The sequence below is a fragment of the Bombus huntii genome, unplaced genomic scaffold (genome assembly GCF_024542735.1).
Source record: "Bombus huntii isolate Logan2020A unplaced genomic scaffold, iyBomHunt1.1 ctg00000267.1, whole genome shotgun sequence".
In the NCBI taxonomy this organism is placed as follows: Eukaryota; Metazoa; Arthropoda; class Insecta; order Hymenoptera; family Apidae; genus Bombus; species Bombus huntii.
The window spans coordinates 20,001-32,500 of record NW_026099477.1 but is presented as its reverse complement, the minus strand read 5'-3'; the positions used below and the strand labels follow the sequence as shown (position 1 = coordinate 32,500).

Below are 12,500 nucleotides of genomic sequence, written 5' to 3'. Positions count from 1 at the left end.
AGTCGCGTACAAACTGAAAGCAATACGCCGCTGGACTTAGTCGCGTGCGAGCATAAAGCAATACGCCGCTGGACTTAGCCGCTCGTGCTACCGCTGCGCGCGCACCTCCGAATCAGCGGGTATGCGCCGGAGTAGGTAACACTCTCTTAAGGTACGCCGTTCTGCGCAGCTCGTATTGCGCGCGCGCGCGCGCGCTTTTTCAAATATTTTTAAACGTTTTTCCGCGTTTTTTCCCGTTTCTTCGCGTTTTTTCCCGTTTTTTCCCGTTTTTTCCCGTTTTCCACGTTTTTTCCCGTTTCACGAGAGAGACGAAAACGAGGAAAATAATCGCGACAAATGCTCGCTCGCTGCGCTCGCTCGGACGAATATAGCCCAACCCAAAACCGATCCCAAGCGTTCGAACGAAGATTTCGATGAAATCGAAGAACGAACGCTAAAGGGATTGGTTTTGGGTTGGGCTACTTTTTTTTTCGAGCGAGCGGAGCGAGCGAGCAACGCGTAAGAGCGTATCGTTGCGTCGCAGGGACTTTGAAATATTCGCCACTGTTCGAACGTTCGAGTCGAAATAACTCGAGAAAAAGCGTTATAACGCATCGAAATTATCAGTGAAATCGTTACGTATCGACGAAATCTAGTCGAAAGTAGCGATTTCACTTTATTTTTTTAAAAAATTTCATCCTCCGGACCAACGTGACCGGGACGTTGGAACTTAGAATTTTTTCGCACCGCTACGAAAGTACCGAAAGTTCAACTCGAAATAACTCGCCAAAAAGCGTTATAACGTATCGAAATTTTGCGTGAAATCGTTACGTTTCGACGAAATCTAGTCGAAAGTAGCGATTTCACTTTATTTTTTTAAAAAATTTCATCCTCCGGACCAACGTGACCGGGACGTTGGAACTTAGAATTTTTTCGCACCGTTACGAAAGTACCGAAAGTTCAACTCGAAATAACTCGCCAAAAAGCGTTATAACGTATCGAAATTTTGCGTGAAATCGTTACGTTTCGACGAAATCTAGTCGAAAGTAGCGATTTCACTTTATTTTTTTAAAAAATTTCATCCTCCGGACCAACGTGACCGGGACGTTGGAACTTAGAATTTTTTCGCACCGTTACGAAAGTACCGAAAGTTCAACTCGAAATAACTCGCTAAAAAGCGTTATAACGTATCGAAATTTTGCGTGAAATCGTTACGTATCGACGAAATCTAGTCGAAAGTAGCGATTTCACTTTATTTTTTTAAAAAATTTCATCCTCCGGACCAACGTGACCGGGACGTTGGAACTTAGAATTTTTTCGCACCGTTACGAAAGTACCGAAAGTTCAACTCGAAATAACTCGCCAAAAAGCGTTATAACGTATCGAAATTTTGCGTGAAATCGTTACGTTTCGACGAAATCTAGTCGAAAGTAGCGATTTCACTTTATTTTTTTAAAAAATTTCATCCTCCGGACCAACGTGACCGGGACGTTGGAACTTAGAATTTTTTCGCACCGTTACGAAAGTACCGAAAGTTCAACTCGAAATAACTCGCCAAAAAGCGTTATAACGTATCGAAATTTTGCGTGAAATCGTTACGTTTCGACGAAATCTAGTCGAAAGTAGCGATTTCACTTTATTTTTTTAAAAAATTTCATCCTCCGGACCAACGTGACCGGGACGTTGGAACTTAGAATTTTTTCGCCCCGTTACGAAAGTACCGAATGTTCAACTCGAAATAACTCGCCAAAAAGCGTTATAACGTATCGAAATTTTGTGTGAAATCGTTACGTATCGACGAAATCTAGTCGAAAGTAGCGATTTCACTTTATTTTTTTAAAAAATTTCATCCTCCGGACCAACGTGACCGGGACGTTGGAACTTAGAATTTTTTCGCACCGCTACGAAAAGGCCGAAAGATCCCCTCCAAATAACTCGTTAAAAAGTGTTAGAAGGTACGAATATTTTTCAAGAAATCGTTATAACTCGATAAAATACGTCGGGATTAAGCGTTTATATCGTCGGCAGACGGATATAAAAACGTTTGGACCGACACGACCGGTCGTTGGAACATAGAAAAATTCCGAGCCGGTACGTTGGGACTTAGAAAAATTCCGAGGGCGAAAAAGTTTTTTCGAGTTTATTCGTTAAAAAGCGTTACAAGGTATGAATTTTTTTGCATAAATCGACGTAACTCGACGAAATACGTCGGGATTAATGGTTTATTTCCGTCCGAGAACGATTTTTAAAAACGGACCTATGCGGCCGGTCGTTCGTACTTAGAAAATTTTCGGACCGAACACTCTTTTTCGATTAATTCGTTAAAAAGCGTTATAACGTACGAATATTTTTCAAGAAATCGTTATAACTCGATAAAATACGTCGGGATTAAGCGTTTATATCGTCGGCAGACGGATATAAAAACGTTTGGACCGACACGACCGGTCGTTGGAACATAGAAAAATTCCGAGCCGGTACGTTGGGACTTAGAAAAATTCCGAGCGCGAAAAAGTTTTTTCGAGTTTATTCGTTAAAAAGCGTTACAAGGTATGAATTTTTTTGCATAAATCGACGTAACTCGACGAAATACGTCGGGATTAATGGTTTATTTCCGTCCGAGAACGATTTTTAAAAACGGACCTATGCGGCCGGTCGTTCGTACTTAGAAAATTTTCGGACCGAACACTCTTTTTCGATTAATTCGTTAAAAAGCGTTATAACGTACGAATATTTTTCAAGAAATCGTTATAACTCGATAAAATACGTCGGGATTAAGCGTTTATATCGTCGGCAGACGGATATAAAAACGTTTGGACCGACACGACCGGTCGTTGGAACATAGAAAAATTCCGAGCCGGTACGTTGGGACTTAGAAAAATTCCGAGCGCGAAAAAGTTTTTTCGAGTTTATTCGTTAAAAAGCGTTACAAGGTATGAATTTTTTTGCATAAATCGACGTAACTCGACGAAATACGTCGGGATTAATGGTTTATTTCCGTCCGAGAACGATTTTTAAAAACGGACCTATGCGGCCGGTCGTTCGTACTTAGAAAATTTTCGGACCGAACACTCTTTTTCGATTAATTCGTTAAAAAGCGTTATAACGTACGAATATTTTTCAAGAAATCGTTATAACTCGATAAAATACGTCGGGATTAAGCGTTTATATCGTCGGCAGACGGATATAAAAACGTTTGGACCGACACGACCGGTCGTTGGAACATAGAAAAATTCCGAGCCGGTACGTTGGGACTTAGAAAAATTCCGAGCGCGAAAAAGTTTTTTCGAGTTTATTCGTTAAAAAGCGTTACAAGGTATGAATTTTTTTGCATAAATCGACGTAACTCGACGAAATACGTCGGGATTAATGGTTTATTTCCGTCCGAGAACGATTTTTAAAAACGGACCTATGCGGCCGGTCGTTCGTACTTAGAAAATTTTCGGACCGAACACTCTTTTTCGATTAATTCGTTAAAAAGCGTTATAACGTACGAATATTTTTCAAGAAATCGTTATAACTCGATAAAATACGTCGGGATTAAGCGTTTATATCGTCGGCAGACGGATATAAAAACGTTTGGACCGACACGACCGGTCGTTGGAACATAGAAAAATTCCGAGCCGGTACGTTGGGACTTAGAAAAATTCCGAGGGCGAAAAAGTTTTTTCGAGTTTATTCGTTTAAAAGCGTTACAAGGTATGAATTTTTTTACGGGAATCGTTCTATCTCTATTAAATACGTCGGGATTAAACATTTTTATCGATTTTTTCAAAAAATTAGCGTTCGTCGAACTGACACGACTGGGATATTTTTCTAATTTTTTCGTTAATTAACGTTACAAGGTATATATTTTTTTGCATATTTCTACTTATTTTAACGTATTGTAATTGATTATAAACTTATTTTTTGTCCGTATTCGATAAAAGAGTATGTTTACTGATGCAATTTTTCGGTGAAAAAAAAAATTAATTTTTTGGTAAAAATGCATTTCTATTATGTTAATAAAACGTCTGGTAATGTATTTCGATGGTTGGATATTGGCTTTGTATAGTAGTGATCGAGCGTTCGCGAGACTAAGTTCCAGCGTCCCTTCCGAACGGTACGTTGCTACGGAGGTTTTGCACCGTAAGCGCGCGGCCGCTAGCCCGGCCGGCGCCGGCCTTCCGGCTGGCGCTTTCGTATCTATAAGAGAGACGTCGAGCCGGACGGTTCGGTCGGAACAGCGTTGAGCGCGTGGCTATTCTACGGCCTCGGTTGAGAATTCAGTCACCGCTCCTCGAGTCTTAGTGTATTTTACGCTATTTCTCGACTGTTCCTCCGTTCTCGTTCTGGTTTTTTCTCTACACTGCTGCGCCGCGGGTCGCTGTCCTGGACGTAATGACCAAATATCGTGGCAAGGTTCCCCTGAGTCGGGAAGCTGGTGACCTGTGTGTACGTATTCTAACAAAAATTGTTAGATGCGTGTGTGCTTGTACTAACTGAGCATCGATTCATTCAAAAGAGTATAACCGTCTGCTTTCTATAAAAACTTCTGCTTTCGCAGAAGTATCCGATGAGGCGGTAGGAGCGTACTATCTTTGCGTAGTATGTCTTCTGCCGAAAATGTTCTACCGATTGAAAGAATATTCTTACGGTATGTCCAGCGCGACGCACTGGGATACGCGCTTGTTCGTTCAGCGTGAGGTGCGTATACGTGCTTTACCGCTAAGATATTCTAATAAGTCTTTTTACACGAAGACAGCATTATGGAAATGTTCCTTTAGAAGTACGATTCTAAACATTTTATATAAGACTATGAGAGAGAGAGAGAGAGAGAGAAGAGAGGAGGTGGAGTTGAGAATTACAAAGTGGCTGCGAGCGGCGTTCGAAGATTATTACTGAACTATGGGTGTATCTCGAACGTCGCTAGGAGATATATTTTATAGATATATCTATCTTAAGAACGAAAAGTCTCGTCGTACGGTGCTTACGTCCCACCTACGACACGAAGAGAACTTAAACGAAATTTATAAGAATTGTTATACGAATAAGATCCCTGGTTGATCCTGCCAGTAGTCATATGCTTGTCTCAAAGATTAAGCCATGCATGTCTCAGTACATGCCGCATTAAGGTGAAACCGCGAATGGCTCATTAAATCAGTTATGGTTTCTTAGATCATACCTACATTTACTTGGATAACTGTGGTAATTCTAGAGCTAATACATGCAAACAGATTCCGACCAGAGATGGTAGGAATGCTTTTATTAGATCAAAACCAATCGGTGGCGGATGGCTCGTCTGTCCGTCCATCGTTTGTTTTGGTGACTCTGAATAACTTTGTGCTGATCGCATGGTCATCTAGCACCGGCGACGCATCTTTCAAATGTCTGCCTTATCAACTGTCGATGGTAGGTTCTGCGCCTACCATGGTTGTAACGGGTAACGGGGAATCAGGGTTCGATTCCGGAGAGGGAGCCTGAGAAACAGCTACCACATCCAAGGAAGGCAGCAGGCGCGCAAATTACCCACTCCCGGCACGGGGAGGTAGTGACGAAAAATAACGATACGGGACTCATCCGAGGCCCCGTAATCGGAATGAGTACACTTTAAATCCTTTAACGAGGACCAATTGGAGGGCAAGTCTGGTGCCAGCAGCCGCGGTAATTCCAGCTCCAATAGCGTATATTAAAGTTGTTGCGGTTAAAAAGCTCGTAGTTGAATCTGTGTGTCACAGTGTCGGTTCACCGCTCGCGGTGTTTAACTGGCATTATGTGGTACGTCCTATCGGTGGGCTTAGCTCCTCGCGGGCGGTCCAACTAATATCCCATCGCGGTGCTCTTCACTGAGTGTCGAGGTGGGCCGATACGTTTACTTTGAACAAATTAGAGTGCTTAAAGCAGGCTACCTTCGCCTGAATACTGTGTGCATGGAATAATGGAATAGGACCTCGGTTCTATTTTGTTGGTTTTCGGAGCCCCGAGGTAATGATTAATAGGGACAGATGGGGGCATTCGTATTGCGACGTTAGAGGTGAAATTCTTGGATCGTCGCAAGACGGACAGAAGCGAAAGCATTTGCCAAAAATGTTTTCATTAATCAAGAACGAAAGTTAGAGGTTCGAAGGCGATCAGATACCGCCCTAGTTCTAACCATAAACGATGCCAGCCAGCGATCCGCCGAAGTTCCTCCGATGACTCGGCGGGCAGCTTCCGGGAAACCAAAGCTTTTGGGTTCCGGGGGAAGTATGGTTGCAAAGCTGAAACTTAAAGGAATTGACGGAAGGGCACCACCAGGAGTGGAGCCTGCGGCTTAATTTGACTCAACACGGGAAACCTCACCAGGCCCGGACACCGGAAGGATTGACAGATTGATAGCTCTTTCTTGATTCGGTGGGTGGTGGTGCATGGCCGTTCTTAGTTGGTGGAGCGATTTGTCTGGTTAATTCCGATAACGAACGAGACTCTAGCCTGCTAAATAGACGTAACTTATGGTATCTCGAAGGCCCCCGGCTTCGGTCGGTGGGTTTTTACTACCAACGTACAAACAAATCTTCTTAGAGGAACAGGCGGCTTCTAGCCGCACGAGATTGAGCAATAACAGGTCTGTGATGCCCTTAGATGTTCTGGGCCGCACGCGCGCTACACTGAAGGAATCAGCGTGTTTTCCCTGGCCGAAAGGCCCGGGTAACCCGCTGAACCTCCTTCGTGCTAGGGATTGGGGCTTGCAATTATTCCCCATGAACGAGGAATTCCCAGTAAGCGCGAGTCATAAGCTCGCGTTGATTACGTCCCTGCCCTTTGTACACACCGCCCGTCGCTACTACCGATTGAATGATTTAGTGAGGTCTTCGGACTGGTGCGCGGCCAATGTGATAAGCATTGCCGATGTTACCGGGAAGATGACCAAACTTGATCATTTAGAGGAAGTAAAAGTCGTAACAAGGTTTCCGTAGGTGAACCTGCGGAAGGATCATTAACGATACGATACCAAAAGAATTTGACTTGAACACATATAAAAACTATGAAATATATATCACAATGGTCGGTAAGGAGCCGTACTCCTCCTGTATCGACGAAAGTATATACGACGTATTAACAAGCTATATACTTTAACAAACGAAAACGCCAGGGAGCTTGGCAACCTCCGTTGGCACGAATAGAAATATTCTTAAGGAGGAGACGACCCTCCAGCTACGGAATTATACGAAGAGAAGGTGGCACTCTCTCTCGATCATCGGGATGAAGAGATATATATATACAAGTATAAAAACGAAATGCGAATGAAACTTATTCGAGGCGCCTGCGTGAGGTCGTAAACAGAAAGACCCGCCGTCTCCGAATAAAACATATAACATATAATATATATATATATATATGAAATTCTAATAAAAGGGAACTCTAGCTTCGAAAGAGCCAACAAAAGTTAAGGCTCGATATCAAACGAAAAAATTACGATGGAAACCAGGTGTAAAGAGAAATGCAGTCGTGGCGCCTGCGAGAGGCCGTACACAGAAAGACCCGCCGTCACGATCTCGTATTTCGTATTTGCATCGTGGAAACCGTACAAACGAAATATAAAAGTCCATGCAAACTAATAAGAAAATCTCTAAAGTGCCTCGTGTCGGAGTGATCATGCTCGCCTATTCTCTTCTATGTTTCGTGGTCTGTGTTGCGTTTGTTCTCCTCCTAGCAACGGGACATATCGAAGACTCCTCTTTGGGATCGAACGAAGCGTCTAGAACGAGTCGACGAGAGCGAAAGAACTTGTAGCGAGTCGCGCAGAGCGAAAGGATACCGATATACATCTTCGAAGGTTCTCTTCGAAGATCCATGGATACCTTCTGCGTCGACTTCTCTCGTCTCTTTCATCGAAACTCTCGTCGTTCTCGAAACGTGCTTCCTACCCAAAGGGCGTGTGCTCTTCGTATGTCGTTTCGTTCGAAATAACGAAACCACGTGTAACATACTCGTGGATCGGGTAACCTAGAACGAAGACGCATCGCGTGGATGTTGGCCCGCTATGCGACGATGACCGATGATGATGATGATGATGATGATGATATGATGATGATGTCGATGTCGACGACGACGACGATGAAGACGATGTGTAGCAACGATTCGTAACTAGTCTAGCCGAAGTTCGTTCAGAGGGGAACGCCGCCGGCTTCGAAGCCTCGATGTCGTGAGTCGGACACCCGTGCCGTCGCTAGAGTTTTTCAAACTCTGCTTCTGGATATTGGGACGAAAGACCGCTCGAGGACGACGACAGCCGTGCGTGCGTATCCCATCGAATTTTTTTTACACCACCTGAACGAGACTAAAGTTTCGTCTAGTTGATCGTCTACCGTCGCATAATGTATATTATATACCGTTCAGAGGGGACCGGCTGTCTATCCTCGTTGTCGTGAGTCGGACACCCGTGCCGTCGCTAGAGTTTTTCAAACTCTGCTTCTGGATATCGGGACGAAAGACCGCGCGAGGACGACGGATGCGAGTCCCATCGAATTTTTGACTTACACACTACCTGAACGAGACTTAAAGTTTCATATTATATACCGTTCAGAGGGGACCGGCTGTCTATCCTCGTTGTCGTGAGTCGGACACCCGTGCCGTCGCTAGAGTTTTTCAAACTCTGCTTCTGGATATCGGGACGAAAGACCGCGCGAGGACGACGGATGCGAGTCCCATCGAATTTTTGACTTACACACTACCTGAACGAGACTTAAAGTTTCATATAATATACCGTTCAGAGGGGACCGGCTGTCTTTCCTCGTTGTCGTGAGTCGGACACCCGTGCCGTCGCTAGAGTTTTTCAAACTCTGCTTCTGGATATCGGGACGAAAGACCGCGCGAGGACGACGGATGCGAGTCCCATCGAATTTTTTATTTAAACACTACCTGAACGAGACTTAAAGTTTCATATAATATACCGTTCAGAGGGGACCGGCTGTCTTTCCTCGTTGTCGTGAGTCGGACACCCGTGCCGTCGCTAGAGTTTTTCAAACTCTGCTTCTGGATATCGGGACGAAAGACCGCGCGAGGACGACGGATGCGAGTCCCATCGAATTTTTTATTTAAACACTACCTGAACGAGACTTAAAGTTTCATATAATATACCGTTCAGAGGGGACCGGCTGTCTTTCCTCGTTGTCGTGAGTCGGAGACCCGTGCCGTCGCTAGAGTTTTTCAAACTCTGCTTCTGGATATCGGGACGAAAGACCGCGCGAGGACGACGGATGCGAGTCCCATCGAATTTTTGATTTACACACTACCTGAACGAGACTTAAAGTTTCATCCAGTTTGTCGTCTATCATCTCATATATAATATACCGTTCAGAGGGGACCGGCTGTCTATCCTCGTTGTCGTGAGTCGGACACCCGTGCCGTCGCTAGAGTTTTTCAAACTCTGCTTCTGGATGTTGGGACGAAAGACCGCGCGAGGACGATGGATGCGAGTCCCATCGAATTTTTGATTTACAAGACACACACTACCTGAACGAGACTAAAGTTTCATCGAGTTTATCGTCGCATAACCCGTTCGGAGGGGACCGGCTGTCTATCCTCGTTGTCGTGAGTCGGACACCCGTGCCGTCGCTAGAGTTTTTCAAACTCTGCTTCTGGATATCGGGACGAAAGACCGCGCGAGGACGATGGCTGCGAGTCCCATCGAATTTTTGTTTTTTTTTTTTTTAAAAAAAAAAACACCACCCGAACGGAGATGTGTTCTATCTTTCGTCGATTTTTCATGCTTTCAGTCGGTCGCGTGGTCGCCATCCGTTCGGAGGGGATCGCCGGCTTCGAAACCTCGATGTCGTGAGTCGGACACCCGTGCCGTCGCTAGAGTTTTTCAAACTCTGCTTCTGGATATTGGGACGAAAGACCGCTCGAGGCGGACGGCCGCGCGAATCCCATCGAATCTTTACTATCACCCGAACGATGGAGAGATGCACGCGCGCTGTTTCTTGAATAATTGGACGAGAGAGTAGAATCAAACACATATATAACATGGGCTAGCCACCGTGCTTACTCGTTCGCGAGATCGTGTGCTGTACAGAGGATTCAGAATCGGGTGTATATATCCCCGTCGTTTCCTGACGAACGGAGCTTCGATCTCGATGGTTGTTATATATCATAATGTACTTTACGCCCGGCCGGCGAACGCGCGTATCTTCGCGCGTTCGTCGTTTTCTTTTTTTTTCGAACGTTTTTGTGTCGTCAATCCTATGGCGACTTCTGCGCGTTCGATTCCCGTTGGTCGAACGTGACGGAACTCGGCTTCGCTAGAACCGAGAAGAGTACATTTGAGTATTGAACTGTTGTAAATTTATAAAAGATTACCCTGAACGGTGGATCACTTGGCTCGTGGGTCGATGAAGAACGCAGCTAATTGCGCGTCAACGTGTGAACTGCAGGACACATGAACATCGACATTTCGAACGCACATTGCGGTCCACGGATACAATTCCTGGACCACGCCTGGCTGAGGGTTGCTCACGTAAACCTAAGACTGCTTGCGTTGCGTATCGTTACTCTCCGTATCTGTCTCTCTCTGTCCCTTCTTGCCTTAACAACCCGCCGTCGTTCTTCTTTATATAAGAGAACGTTTCAGAGTCGGACGAAGGTACAAGAACGAGGATACGAATAAGAGCGGACGGAGAGAACATACGCGACGTACGAGCGATTGTTGGACGCTCGTCGGCGTTCGTCGCGGTCGTGCAGAGACCGTGCAAGTCGTACGCATGCTCGATATATAATCTATCGTGTTCACGGGAGACTACGAAACTCTACCTCTGTCTCTCTCTGTCCCTTCTTGCCTTGACAACCCGCCGTCGTTCTTCTTAAAAATTATAAGAGAACGTTTCAGAGTCGGACGAAGGTATACGAAGGGATACGAATAAGAGCGGAGAGAACCGGTCACGGACCTGCGTGAGTGCTCGCGGCGTCGTGAGTCGTCCTTACGAGGGCGACCGCCCGCTTATGCACCGCTTCGTGTATCGGTTATCGAACGTATATACTCGTAGTGTTCTCCTCGTGACCGATTTTTTTTTCATATCAGGCGATATATGCTACGTTTGCCGGTGTTCGACGCACGAAGGTCCGCGCCCCCGACGTCGTCTTAAAAGAATATTATATTTGGCGAGACTGAGAGAGAAAGCAAATATGGGAACTCGGTCGAGAGAGGAGAGAAGAGAGAACCAAAAAAAAAACCTAAACTCGATGGCGTGCGAAACTTTGCCATAATCTACCGTCTTTTCTTAAGACTCTCGTACAGCCCCAGGGATCGAATGCCCACTCCGTCTCTTCGCGAAAGCGACTGACAACAACGAGGACCGTCGCATCGATGGGTCGTCGTTGCGTTTTACACGCTCTGTGCTTTTTTACAAGCCCCGAAAGTATCAGCCGTAGATCCGGGAACGCACACGCGAGATTTCTTCGAGCGCTCTGACGACTTAGGGAGGTATGATCCCCAGCGTCGCGCGGAGATCGGAGAGTACACGTACTCGTATCGGGACGAATTTTCCCCGTCGTCGTGTATCTCTCTGCCCGCGCGCCTGGCTCCCGAAAAGCCACGTTCGTCGGAAATCTTACATATTATATATGTAACGCGTGTGCGAACTAGCGTGTGTCTAAGATCGGCTATACACGGGTGCTGCTGTAACTACAAGCTCGAGGTGTTTTCCGCAGCGTTTCTGTACCCGAGGAAGATGCGCATGTGAGTCCGTTACGAAGTTGTTCGTACGGTCGTCGTCGTCGGAGAGATCGTAGACGAGGAAGAAGACGATCCCCTTTGGCGAGGCTCGAGAAAAAAACTTTGAGAGAGACGAGGTATACACGCGCGTACGACTATGTCGTGCGCGCGTGTGATTTTTTTTTTATGGCAATTCGACGCTTCGAGAATAGAGAAAAGAGAGTGTTGGTCATCCCATGCCTCTTCGTCGTCTATCGCTGGACCGCGCATCCTAACGTCGCGCCGGTCGTCCAGTCCCCGAACACACACACCCACCCGACGGTACGTCTCGCTCGCTTTTTCACTTGCGTGAGTTCCCGTACCGGGAACCGCTGGAATCGTCGAGAGAAGAGAAACGGCTGTAGGAGAAAAAGAGGACGGACGTTAAAAACCGGACGATCGTTACACGGATGTCTTGCGTGAGTCTTAGCTCGAACATGATACGACGAACGAAGTTTGGCACTTTGGCGAGATGCATAAAACGCTCGTACATACATACATACATATATATTGTATATCGAATAGAGAGTGTTCTCCTTCTATTCGAATTTTTTTTCTCTTTGAGGCGATTTTCGCACAGAGAAATACACACACACACACCACCTTCTCTCGCACCGAATCTTTCCGAGCTTTCGTTTTCTACGAGTCTACGCAAAACACGACACGAACGAATTTTCGTTTCGCGTCGTGACGTTGAAGCGACCTCAGAGTAGGCGAGATCACCCGCTGAATTTAAGCATATTACTAAGCGGAGGAAAAGAAACTAACAAGGATTTCCTTAGTAGCGGCGAGCGAACAGGAATTAGCCCAGCAC

General features: G+C 45.8%; 3 non-coding genes across 3 annotated transcripts in view; all 3 read left to right on the top strand.

The window, feature by feature from the left end:
• Positions 1–5,011: 5,011 nt before the first annotated feature.
• LOC126877885 (small subunit ribosomal RNA) lies at positions 5,012–6,934 on the top strand. The gene has a single exon (XR_007695421.1). It is a non-coding gene; the product is annotated as a small subunit ribosomal RNA (ribosomal RNA).
• A 3,359-nt stretch (positions 6,935–10,293) lies between these two features.
• On the top strand, positions 10,294–10,448 carry LOC126877882 (5.8S ribosomal RNA). The gene has a single exon (XR_007695419.1). It is a non-coding gene; the product is annotated as a 5.8S ribosomal RNA (ribosomal RNA).
• Positions 10,449–12,385: 1,937 nt separating this feature from the next.
• Positions 12,386–12,500, top strand: part of LOC126877886 (large subunit ribosomal RNA) — a 4,079-nt gene continuing 3,964 nt past the window's right edge. Inside the window, exon 1 of the ribosomal RNA XR_007695422.1 lies at positions 12,386–12,500. This exon is cut by the window's right edge and continues 3,964 nt beyond it. This is a non-coding gene — a ribosomal RNA (large subunit ribosomal RNA).